General features: G+C 45.2%; 1 protein-coding gene and 1 pseudogene across 8 annotated transcripts in view; both read left to right on the top strand.

Moving 5' to 3' along the window:
- EXTL2 (exostosin like glycosyltransferase 2) overlaps positions 1-12,662 on the top strand; it is a 46,136-nt gene that overhangs the window by 6,024 nt on the left and 27,450 nt on the right. The window lies entirely within an intron of this gene.
- LOC143928533 (U2 spliceosomal RNA) lies at positions 9,194-9,278 on the top strand (annotated as a pseudogene).

Raw genomic sequence — 12,662 nt, forward strand, 5'->3', positions numbered from 1 at the left:
TGCAGCAGTGGAGACTGTTAGGACCACAGCTAAAGCAGCAGCACTTTTGAACTCTGCCAGGAGGGCACTATGGGTCAAGACCTGGGATGGAGATTTTACTTCCAAGTCTCGCCTATGCGGCATCCCCTTTGAAGGTTCCTTGCTGTTTGGTGCAGGCCTTGATCAGGTTTTGTCCCGATCTACGGAGAAGGGCAAGAAATTTCCTGTAAGGCCCAAGAAGGAAAGGGGTAAGAAATTTTTTCGAGGCCCCTATTCAAAGACCCATCATAAGGGGAAAGCTGAACAAAGGAGGAAATGGAACTTGGGAAAAGGAAAAGAAAAAAGTGCAATTCTTTTCTCCAGCTCTGGAGCCTCTCAGAAAGAAGGCAAATGACGCCACCGTAAAGGTAGGCGCAAGACTCAGCGATTTCCTTCCCCAGTGGGAAAGGATTACGCAGAGTCCATACATTTTAAACCTTTTAGAAGTGGGGTACAGACTGGAATTTCAGACTCATCCCCCACAGGAATTTCTGGTTACTTTTCCTCCCAGGGACCCAACCAAGGCAGAAGGGTTACTGAAAAATCTAAAGGAGCTAGCAGAGCAAGGGGTTATTACTCCAGTACCAACCAATCAGCTTACCCAGGGTTTTTACTCACACGTATTTGTGGTTCCAAAACCCTCAGGAAAATTTCGGTTGATAATAAATTTGAAGAGACTCAACCGTTACCTGCTTCACAAAAAGTTCAGGATGGAGAGTATTTACTCAGTAAGAAAACATCTGCAGATAGGAGTCTTTATGGTCACCCTGGACCTAAAAGACGCTTATCTACACGTACCCATTGCTCCTGAACACCAGAAGTACCTACGCTTCGCAGTTTGCATACAGCAGAGGATACAACACTGGCAGTTCAGGGCTCTTCCCTTTGGGCTGGCGGCAAGTCCAAGGATATTCACGAAGGTGTTAGCCGAAGTAGTAGCATACCTACACCTGCAGGGGATAGGGTTAATACCCTATCTGGACGACTTGCTGATCTACAGTGTGGATCAGAGGCAAGCAGTAATAGACAGAGACATCGTGTTAGAAACTCTGGAGACCTTGGGCTGGATGGTCAGTCGGGAGAAGTCCTCACTGACTCCATCTCAGTCCAAACTATACCTAGGCTACCTGTTAGACTCGCAGGCACAGAAGGTATTCTTACCAACAGAAAAGGTAACGAAGGTCCAGAATGCGGTTGTCACCCTTCTCGAAAGAGGAGAAGCCTCTCTGAGATATATAATGAGGTTGCTGGGTCTCATGACGGCCTGCATTCCGGCAGTGACCTGGGCACAACTCCATTCTCGGGAGCTTCAGTCTTTTCTACGTGCCTCATGGGGAGGAAAAAGAGAAACATTAGAGAACAGAGTACCCATCACAGAGGAGGTATCTCGTTCTCTGCGGTGGTGGCTCGACCCACAGAATTTGTTGAATGGTCGCCCCTGGTCTCAGGTAAACCCTTTGGTCTTAACCACGGACGCCAGCGCTTGGGGTTGGGGGGCTCATCTGGGAGACCGATATACCCAGGGGTCCTGGAACCACAGCCAAGCCAGGGAGTCTTCCAATTTCAGGGAGCTTCTGGCAGTAGGCTAAGCCCTAGACTATTTCCGAGAGGAACTGCAGGACAGGGAGGTTCAGGTCCTCTCGGACAACCTGGTCACGGTGGCATACCTAAACCACCAAGGAGGGACAAGGTCGGACAAACTAAGACGGTTAGCACAACAGATCCTTGTGAAAGCAGAAAAGAGGGTCCTTTCACTGTCAGCGATTCATATAAAGGGCTCACTCAATCTGCAAGCAGATTTTCTAAGCGGACAGCCCATCCTTCAAGGGGAATGGGGATTGAGCAAAGAAATCTTCTTCCTGGTGTGCAGACATTTTGGCAAGCCAGAAATAGATTTGTTCGCTTCCCGGGAGAATGCGAAGGTTCTCAGGTTTTTCTCCCTTTACAAGGATCAAGAAGCAGAAGGGATAGACGCTCTTGTACAAGTGTGGGATTTCAGGCTGGCTTATGCCTTTCCCCCATTGGTGCTCCTTCCCAGAGTCCTACAGAAATTAACCTACTCAGGGTCAGACCTGATACTGATAGCACCCTGGTGGCCCAAGAGAGTTTGGTTTCCCACCATTCAGAGTCTCGCGATAGCTCCCCCGCTGCGTCTGCCGGTGCAACGAGACCTACACAGTCAGGGTCCAATCTTTCACCCCGACCCGGGTCGTCTCTCTCTGACAGCGTGGCTATTGAAAGGGAAATACTCCGAGACAGGGGCTGTTCGGAAAAAGTGATAGATACTCTTCTCCTCAGTAGGAAAGGCGTCACCAGAAAAATTTATGCAAAGGTCTGGAAAGTCTTCTCCCACTGGCTACAGTCTAAGGAGGGGGCTCTCCAGATGATACCCACCATCCTAGACTTTCTTCAGGAGGGGGTGGACCAGGGTTTGGCAGTTAGCACCCTAAAGGTCCAGGTGGCAGCCCTGTCCGTGTTTTTTGATAGGAAGCTAGGACAGGAGCCGCTAATAAAAAGATTTTTGTCGGCCAGGGAAAGGGTAGTTCCAGTTAGGTCGGTCAGTTGTCCTCCATGGGATCTGTCCCTGGTATTAGATGCCCTAACAAGGGGGCCTTTTGAGCCGGTGGCTCAAATTTCGGTTAAAATTTTTATCATTTAAGTTGGCCTTCCTCCTGGCTATCACTACGGCCAGGAGGGTGAGTGATATACAGGCTCTGTCGATTAAAGAGCCGTTTTTGCGCATCGTAGAGCGCAGGGGAAATCCTCACTCAGGAACCTCTTTATTTGCCAAAGGTAGCTTCATTATTTCACAGAACACAGGAGATTATTCTCCCGTCCTTTTGCCAGAATCCTAAGAATAAGGAAGAGGAAAGATTTCATTTCTTAGATGTCAGGCGTTGTCTCCTAGTCTATTTAGAAAGGGTGAGAGACTTTAGGAGATCCAGTCATTTATTGGTCACTTTCTCAGGGAAGAAAAAGGGTCTACAAGCATCTAAGTCTACGATAGCTAGATGGGTTAGACAAACCATATCCATCGCTTATAGACAGGCAGGTAAACCAGTACCAACCCGCCTTAAGGCGCATTCAGCCAGATCCCTAGCGACCTCCTGGGCAGAAAGGGCAGGCGCCTCAATCGACCAGATCTGCAAAGCAGCAACATGGACGAGCCATAGAACCTTTCTGAGGCACTACAGAGGGGAGCTGTTGTCCCCTCAGGATTTGGCATTTGGCAGGAAGGTCCTACAAGCGGTTGTCCCGCCCTAAAGGTAGGCCTGAACTTCTTGCTTATCCTCTCAGGTGTGCCGTCCTGGAAGATGACTGGAGAAAATGACCAGTTACACTTACCGGTAACGTCTTTTCTAGGAAATCTTCCAGGACGGCAGGCCTACTCCCTACCCTTGTTTTATTGGTGTGGTATATTAATTCCTCACAGAATGTTCCCTCTGACACTGGTGTGGGATTTTCTTTACCATAACTGAGGGTCTGAGGGAGGGGTGGGGACTTTTAAATTTGTTGTTGATTGTGTTTCCTGTCAGGTGGACCAGTCATCTCTCAGGTGTGCCGTCCTGGAAGATTTCCTAGAAAAGACGTTACCGGTAAGTGTAACTGGTCATTTTTTTTTATTTTTTTTTTACACTTTCTTTTACATTTTTGTTTTTTGATCCTATTACAAGGAATGGTTCATGTCAGGTCCTCTTTATGGAGAGCTGCAGGGTCAATAAGACCCCACATCTCTCCTCCAGGCTGGAAAGCGTGAGATCGGAAAAAAAAAATCCACAATCTCATGCTTACCAGCCACGATCATTTACAACCACAGCCCGGATGTGACATCATAACATCGCGCCCGGGCCTCCGACGGTCATAGAGATCACCCGGGCCTCGGAAATCTCTATGGTCGTCATCCAGCAGAAATTTTTTTTTCCGGGTCCCCGATGGCACGGGAGAGCCCAGAGAAGCACCGGATGGCGACAGGAGAGAGGCAGGTTCCCTCCCATCGCCTGTAAGAACGATCAAGTGGTGGAACTGCCACTATGGTTGTTCCTTATGGTGCATAGAATCGCCGGCTGAAAATTAGGATATCTGAATGATGCCTGTAGCTGCAGGCATCATTCAGATATTGCCTCTGAAAGTCAGATGTCATATGACATCCTTGGCCTGGAAGTGGTTAAACATATAAGGGATTGATTTACTACAACAGGAGAGCGCAAAATCTGGTGCATCTGTGCATGGGAGCCAATCGGCATCTAACTTCAGCTTGTTCAATTATTAGAGCTGAACGATTCTGGCCAAAATGAGAATCACTATTTTTTTGCTTAGAAAAAAGATCATGATTCTCGCGGAGTAACATAATCTTTCACGATATACAAAAAAATTGGGCTAACTTTAAGGTTTCGTTTTTTAAAATTCATTAAAGTGTATTTTTTCCCAAATAAATTGCATTTGAAAGACCGCTGTGCAAATACAGCGTGACACAAAATGATGCAAACAACTGCCATTTTATTCTCAAGGGTCTCTGCTAAAAAAAATAAAAAAAAATAAAAAAACATATATATTTCTGACACTTGCTCCATACAAATTAAAATCAGTATTTTTTACTAGAAAATTACTTAGAACATAATAAATATATATATATATTTATGTTTGGGGGTTCTAAGTAATTTTCTAACAAAAAATACTGATTTTAATTTGTAAGTTACAAGTGTCAGAAAAAGGTTTAGCCTTTTAACCACTTAAGGACCAGGCCTCTTTTTCAGACTTGGTGTTTACATGTTTAAAATAGTTTTTTTTTGCTAGAAAATTAGTTCGAACCCCAAAACATTGTATATTGTTTTTTTTTCTAACACCCTGGAGAATAAAATGGCGGTCATTGCAATACTTTTCACACTGTATTTGCACAGTGGTCTTACAAGTGCACTTTTTTTTTGGAAAAAATGCACTTTTTTGAATAAAAAAAATAAGACAAAGCTCAATATATTTTTTTTTTATATTGTGAAAGATAATGTTACACCGAGTAAAGTGAAACCCAACATGTCACGCTTCAAAATTGTGTCTGCTCGTGGAATGGCGTCAAACTTTTAGCCTCAAAAATCTCCATAAGCAACATTTAAAAAATTCTACAGGTTGCATTTTTTTGTGTTAGAGGAGGTATAGAATTATTGCTCTTGCTCTACCGATCGCGGCGATACCTCACATGTGTGGTTTGACCGCCGTTTTCATATGCGGGCGCTACTCACTAAGTACATCCCTTGTAATAGAAAAAGCATGACAGGTCCTCTTAAATATGAGATCTGGGGTCAAAAAGTCCTCAGATCTCATATTTGGACTAAAATGCGATAAAAAAAAAAAATCATTTGGAAAATAAAATGACATTAAAGCAGAGGTCCACCCTAAAGTGGAGCTTCCGCTCATTGGAACCCTCCCCCCCTCCGGCGCCACAATTGGCACCTTTCAGGGGGGAGGGGGGTGCAGGTACCTGTACAGTACAGGTATCTGCACCCACTTCTGGCGTAGATTCTGCAGAAGGTACGCCCCTTTCCGCAGAATCTACGCCCCTTTCCGAAAGTCCCCCGCTGCCTGCTGGGAAACACACGGATCCCAGAGACAGCGGGGACCATCCTTATTGCGCAGCGTGACTCGCGCATGCGCAGTAGGGAACCGGGAAATGAAGCCGAAAGGCTCCACTTCCTGATTCCCATACCCAAGATGGTGGCGGCAGCACCCGAGAGACGATCGAGAGATCGGCTTTGGGTGACATCGCGGGCGCGCTGGACAGGTAAGTGTGACTATTTTAAAAGTCAGCAGCTGCAGTATTTGTAGCTGCTGGCTTTTAAAAAAAAAAAAAGGCAGAACTCCCGGCGGACTCCCGCTTTAAATAAATGTGCCTTTAAGAGGTATGGGAGGAAGTGACAATTTGACGTCGCTTCCGCTCTCCTGTGGTAAAGAGATGAGTGGGGGCCATCTTAGCCTCACTCGTCTCTATACCCAGCTAGGAAGAGGACCAGATCACCTCCGCCGCTACCGATGGCTCCGGTAAGCGGCGGCGGGAGGGGGGTGGCACCTCTCCCGCCGCTATATAGCAGTGATCTCACAGCGAACCCGCCACGGAGACCACCGTTATTGTACAGATTACCGGCGCCTGAAGAGATAGATATTTCAGTTGTGGCAGCAGCTGCTGCCGTTCCCGAGATATCCCTTTTCAAAAATAGGACGTACATCGGTGTGTGCTGGTCGTTAAGTGGTTAAAGACAAACTGCAGTCTGCTCACATAATTTGTAATAAAAATATCTTTGCCATTCTGGAGCTTCCCTCCAACCACTTTGCATATTATTTTATATATACTGTGAATCTGTACTTGCCAAATATGCTGCAGAAATCTCCCTCTACTAAGTCTGGCTGCATCCATTTTAATTGTGGACAGCTGAAGCTGCTGCCTGTTCACTTCCTGGATTTACACAGAAACACACCTCCAGCTCTGTAGCTCCCATTGGCCCTCTTATGACTCGTCCCCCCTCCCTTCCCATATATATATATATATATATATATATATATATATATATATATATATATATATATATATATATATATATATATATAATGTATGTGTGTGAGAGCTGAGAATTTTTTTTTTTTTAAGTGGATGTAAACCCGATTCATGAAATCTGAGAAGGGCACATATATCTGCAGTGTTTTCTTATCTCTTCAAAGCACTGTGTCCAGTGGATTCTCCTACTCTGTTCTTCTGTTGTCAGCATGATATCTTCTGACAAAATCTCTGACACATATGATAAAAGCAGGCTGAATTTTGTGTAAGGGAGTGAGCTATAAATGAAATATTAATTAGCAGAAAGCTGCTTTACTCGCAGGACAGCGCTGAAAGTCTCTAACTATCTGGAGGGGAGTTTGAGCCTTTCCTCCAATCAGATTTCTCCCAGTGTAATCCAACACTACACTGCTACTAGTGAATGAGGAAGTGAAAATCTCTAACAAGATGTGCACTTTCTAAACAGTATATCAAGCTGAAGACAGCAGGTATATATGCAAAGCTTATGTAGGAAGATTTGTTTCATTGCTGTGTATCATCTGAGGCTGTTCACTTCACTGGGTATAGGAGAGGGTTTACATTCACTTTAATGCAAGGAATGCATTAAAGCGGGAGTCCGTGTTTTTTTTTTTTTTTTTTTTAAAAGCCAGCAGCTACAAATACTGCAGCTGCTGACTTTTAAAATAGTGACACTTACCTGTCCAGCGCGCCCGCGATGTCGGCACCCTAAGCCGATCTCTCGATCGTCTCTCGGGTGCTGCCGCCGCCATCTTGGGTATGGGAATCAGGAAGTGGAGCCTTTTGGCTTCATTTCCCGGTTCCCTACTGCGCATGCGTGAGTCGCGCTGCGCAATAAGGATGGACCCGCTGCCTCTGGGAACTGTGTGTTTCCCAGCAGGCAGCGGGGGACTTTCGGAAAGGGGCGTAATCTACGCTCTTTTCCGCAGAGAGCTATCCCGGAAGTGGGTGCAGATACCTGTACTGTACAGGTACCTGCACCCCCCCTCCCCCCTGAAAGGTGCCAATTGTGGCGCCGGAGGGGGGGAGGGTTCCGATGAGCGGAAGGTCCACTTTAGGGTGGAGCTCCGCTTTAAGGTTAAAAAACGTGTTTAGCTTTAGTATCATTTTAAGCTTTGACGAGAAAAACCTGGAAGCTGATTGGTTTCTATGCAGAACTGCACCAGATTTTACACTCTGCATTTTTTGTATATCAACCCCATACTGTATAACAGTGTTCTCCAAACTGCTGCCCAGGAGCCAGATTGGGGCCCTTTGCTTGCCTTTATCTGGCCCACGGGACTCTATTCCTCCAGCTGACACCAATAATGAGGCATCATTCCTCCTACTGACACCATTAATTGGGCATTCTTCTTCCCTCTGACACCATAGATGGGGCACTTTTCCTCCTGCTAAGACTAATGATGGGACACGCTTCCTCCGACTGACACTGTTGATGGTGATGGTGTACTATACCTCCCATTGATACCAGCCATGGGGCACCGTTCCTCCTGTTAAAACAAATGATGGGGCAGTGTTTACCCCCAGTGATGCCAGGACATTTTCTACTCACATTGACCACAGTTCAGCCCCCCCAAATCCTGAAGGACAAGTAAACTTGTTTTAAAAGTGTTTATTTATTTATTCTTTGGGGGAAATTTGTGTCAGGGAGGTAACTTAAAGATAAAAATAAAAACTAAAATAATTTGGTTGCATAAGTGGGCATACCCCTCTTATAACTGGGGATGTATCTGTGCTCAGAAGCAATCACATTCAAACTCATGTTAAATGGGAGTCAGTACACACCGGCCATCATTTAAAGTTCCTCTGATTAACCCCAAATAAAGTTCAGCTGTTCTAGTAGGTCTTGCCTGACATTTTGTCAGTCTCAGAGCTTCCAAAGCATCAGAGGGTTCTCATTGTTAAAAGGTATAAGTTATGAGAAGGGTACAAAAGAATTTCCAAGGCATTGGATCTACAATGGAACACAGTGAAGTCATTCATCATCAAGTGGAGAAAATATGGCACACCAAGAACTGGGCGTCCCTCCAAAATTGATGAAAAGACGAGAAGAAAATTGGTCAGGGAGACTACTAAGAGGCCTACAGCAACATTAAGACTGGGTTCACACTGGAGAACGCAGCGGCACACAGCAGTAGTCTGGTGCATCTCCATTCACCATTTCAGGTGCGATTGTGGCCTGAATTTTTGGCTGAAAATGGACCAAAAGACGCACAGGGAGCCGTTGCGGAGATGTGTGAACAGGCTCCATAGAGAGCCGATCACAATCTCCTGCTATGCGAATTAGATGGGGGTAAAACCCCCATCCAATCCACAATAGTGTGAACCCAACCTAAAGGAGCTGCAGGAATATCTGGCAAGTACTGGCTGTGTGGTACATGTGACAAGTTTCCCATATTCTTCATATGTCTGAGCTATGGGGTAGAGTGGCAAGACGGAAGCTTTTCCTTACAAAGAAAAACATCCATACCCGGCTAAACTTTGCAAAAATACATCTGAAGTCTCCCTAACGCATGTGGGGAAAATGTTATGGTCTGATGAAACCAAGGTTGAACTTTTTGGCCATAATTACAAAAGGTATGTTTGGTGCAAAAACAACACTGCACATCACCAAGCATCGCTTCTCGGCCTTTTGGCTAAGATCAAGTGTAGTATCTGTTCTTATCAGTTACCAATAGGTGGCGCTTGCTTCCGTCCCTGTTCTACGGCGAGGTGGAGCAGGGGTGGCGGTTGCTATGCAAAGCCGGTTGGTGTAAAGGTGACCCGGAGCGGTTCGTAGCCGAAAGGGAAGCCTTCTGATGGGGATGGAGAACCACTGGTCGGCGCCAGGGGAGGGGACCCTGGCCTTCTGGCTTGGATTGTGGCAGCTTTAGCTCCAGTCCGTTTTTCGGGAGGGAACGTTTGTTCTCCTGTTCCAGCAGGGGAGCGGCCTGTACCTTCCGAATGTAATTAGATGGGAGTGAGGGTTTGACCTGATGGCAAAGGGTCTCACCAAGCTCCTGGATCTCCATGCCTTTCTGGCTGGGGTGGGGGCTGTCGTGGTCTGGGCTAGAGGGTCGGGGATGCTTCTGTTGAAAAGCCCATGGTGATGTGCCCCTGGAGTGGCAGTCCAGGGGTGCCTTATACTCACTGTGCTACGCACTTTGATATTCGGCACCTAAGTCATGTCACCATTAACGCGCTTTTTCACACCTGCCTATAGGGCCCGGCCTTTTGGCTAGGACCAGAGGAATTTTTGATTCCTGGCTGGAGGGCCTGGTCATTGTATTGCACAATAGCCACCTTTTTCACTCTCCTCTCCACTATCCCTTCCTCACTTTTTTTTATTTATTTATTTTATTTGTGTGTGTTTTGTCACGTTTGTCACTGCACGTGTGATGAGTAGGGTGTCGGTCCTCGGACCTATCCTGAAAGTCTTTGGGAGGGCGGACATAGGCCTTCTGGCTTGGTCTAACCTCCATTGGGGGGCCTACCTTCAGGGAAGCCCCATAGTACCAAGTACCTAGGAGGTTCTGTTTCGGCAGTCCTCCTGGGGAAAGGAGGTCTTCCGGCTTCGGCTGGAAGACCACTGATGAGTCTGATGAGATCCCTGTCTGGAGCCTAACGCCCCGGGGGATCAGGGTATGGTCCTTCCTTGTGGAGGACATCAGACACCCGTCTGCACTTTTTAGTGTTTTACTCTTTATGTGTGTGCACTTTTTTTATGCACCGGGTGGAAGTTTTTTGGGTGTGTTTTGCACGCCATGGGCTTTTAAAAAAAAAAAAAAAACTGCACATCACCAAGAGAACACCATACCCACAGTGAAGCATGGTAGTGGCAGCATCGTGCTTTGGGGCTGTTTTTCTTCAGCTGGAACAGGAGCCTTAGTCAAGGTAGAGGGAATCCTGAACAGTTCCAAATACCAGTCAATATTGTCACAAAACCTCCAGGCTTCTGCTAGAAAGCTGAACATGAAGAGGAACTTCATCTTTCAGCACGACAACGACCCAAAGCATACATTCAAATCCAAAAAAAGGAATGGCTTCACCAGAAGAAGATTATAGTTTTGGAATGGCCCAGCCAGAGCCCAGACCTGAATCCGATTGAAAATCTGTGGGGTGATCTGAAGAGGGCTGTGTACAGGAGATGCCCTCGCAATCTGATAGATTTGGAGTGTTTTTGAAAAAGAGTGGGCAAATATTGCCAAGTCAAGATGTGCCATGCTGATAGACTCATACCCAAAAAGACAGTGCTGTAATAAAATCAAAAGGTGCTTCCACAAATTATTAGCTTTGAGGACCATAAGATTACTGTCATCAATATAAAATTAATATTTTTTTTCCCTTTTTTTAAGAATGTATTTGAACAATAAATAAAACCACTTCCACACTTGTGTCATTTTTGGGGGAGGAATTATGACAACCAATTGTTAAGAACTAATAATTTAACTCAAACCTAAAAAAAAAGTATTTTAAGTTCTTAACCACTTCAGCCCTGAAAGAATTTACCCCCTCTCCTGACCAGAGCACTTTTTGCGATTCGGCACTGTGTTGCTTTAACTGACAATTGTGCGGTCATGCGACGTTGTACCCAAACAAAATTGACGTCCTTTTTTCCTCACAAATAGTACTTTCTTTTGGTGGTATTTGATCACCCCTGCGGTTTTTATTTTTTGTGCTATAAACAAAAAAAGAGCGACAATTTTCAAAAAAACACATTATTTTTTACTTTTTGTTATAATAAATATCCCCCAAAAATGTTTATAAAAAAAAATAAAAAATTTTCCCTCAGTTTAGGCCGATACGTATTCTTCTACATATTTTTGGTTAAAAAAATTGCAATAAGCGTTTATTGATTGGTTTGCACAAAAGTTATAGCGTTTACAAAATAGGGGATAGTTTTATTGCATCTTCATTAATTATTAATTTTTTTTTTTTTTTTTTTTTTTTTTTTTTAAATGGTGGCGATCAGCAATTTTTATCATGACTGTGACATTATGGCAGGCACATCGGATATTTTTGACACTTTTTGGGACCATTGTCATTTATACAGCAATCGGTGCTTTACAAATGCACTGATTCCTGTGTAAATGACACTGGCAGTGAAGGGGTTAACCACTAGGTGGCAGTGTAGGGGTTAAGTGTGTTCTAGGGGCGTGTTGCTAACTGGGGGCGTGGCTATGTTTTACAAATCACTGATCTCTGCTCCAATCACAGGGAGCAGAGATCAGTGTCTCTTGCTGCTAGGCAGAACTTTACATCGGCATCTCCCCGTTCTTCCTCCCCGTGAGGCGATCGCGGGTATCCCCACGGCGATCGAGTCCGCGGGACCCGCAACCGGACTCATGGAGCTTCTCGCGAGTGCACCCCGCAGTCTCTTAAAGGGCAGCGTACAGGTACGTGCCCTTCTGCCGACGTATATCAGCGTGAGGCGGTCGGGAAGCGGTTAATCAGATGAACAGACAATTAAAAACATGGGACAAATATGTCCCTTGGTCCTCCAAAGGGTTAAGGGTGTGCACACTTGTGCAACCTTATTATTTTAGTTTGTTATTTTTACTTCCCTCCACCTAAAAGGATTTCAGTTTTTTTGTTCAACTGAGTTGTACAGTTTATAGGTCACATTTAAAAAGTTCTGAAGTTATTTATTTTTGTCATCTTTTTACGGAGGTTGAGCCAGGAGGCAGGCAAGAATAAGTTGAAGTCCAGGCAAAGGTTGAATTGCCAGCAGATGAGAATAACAGGAAGGCACAAGGTCAGAAACAAGGGCATGAGATACAGGCAGAGTCAGGCAATCGGGGTTGCAACAGGCATGGCAGAACAATGGTGATCTCTTGTACAGGGTAGATGGCAAGAAGTCAAAGCACTGGTCATCACAAGAGAGTGTAAATACCAAGGTTTGTGTGCATGCCTTGCACCAGGAACGCATGACCTTTTGCTTTCAAAATTTGTATTAAAAAAAAATTAAAAAAATTCAGACCCAAACCACAAGAGGGCGCTCTGTGTTGCTTTTTTTTGAATAAAGGGATCCAGTAGGTTTTGTATTACTTTTGGTGTCATTACTCAGGGCGAGATTTACTAAAACTTTTGCACACAGAATCTAGTG

The sequence above is a fragment of the Lithobates pipiens genome, unplaced genomic scaffold (genome assembly GCF_037356315.1).
Source record: "Lithobates pipiens isolate NorthernLeopardFrog02 unplaced genomic scaffold, aLitPip1_a1.2 Scaffold_23, whole genome shotgun sequence".
Classification (NCBI taxonomy): domain Eukaryota; kingdom Metazoa; phylum Chordata; class Amphibia; order Anura; family Ranidae; genus Lithobates; species Lithobates pipiens.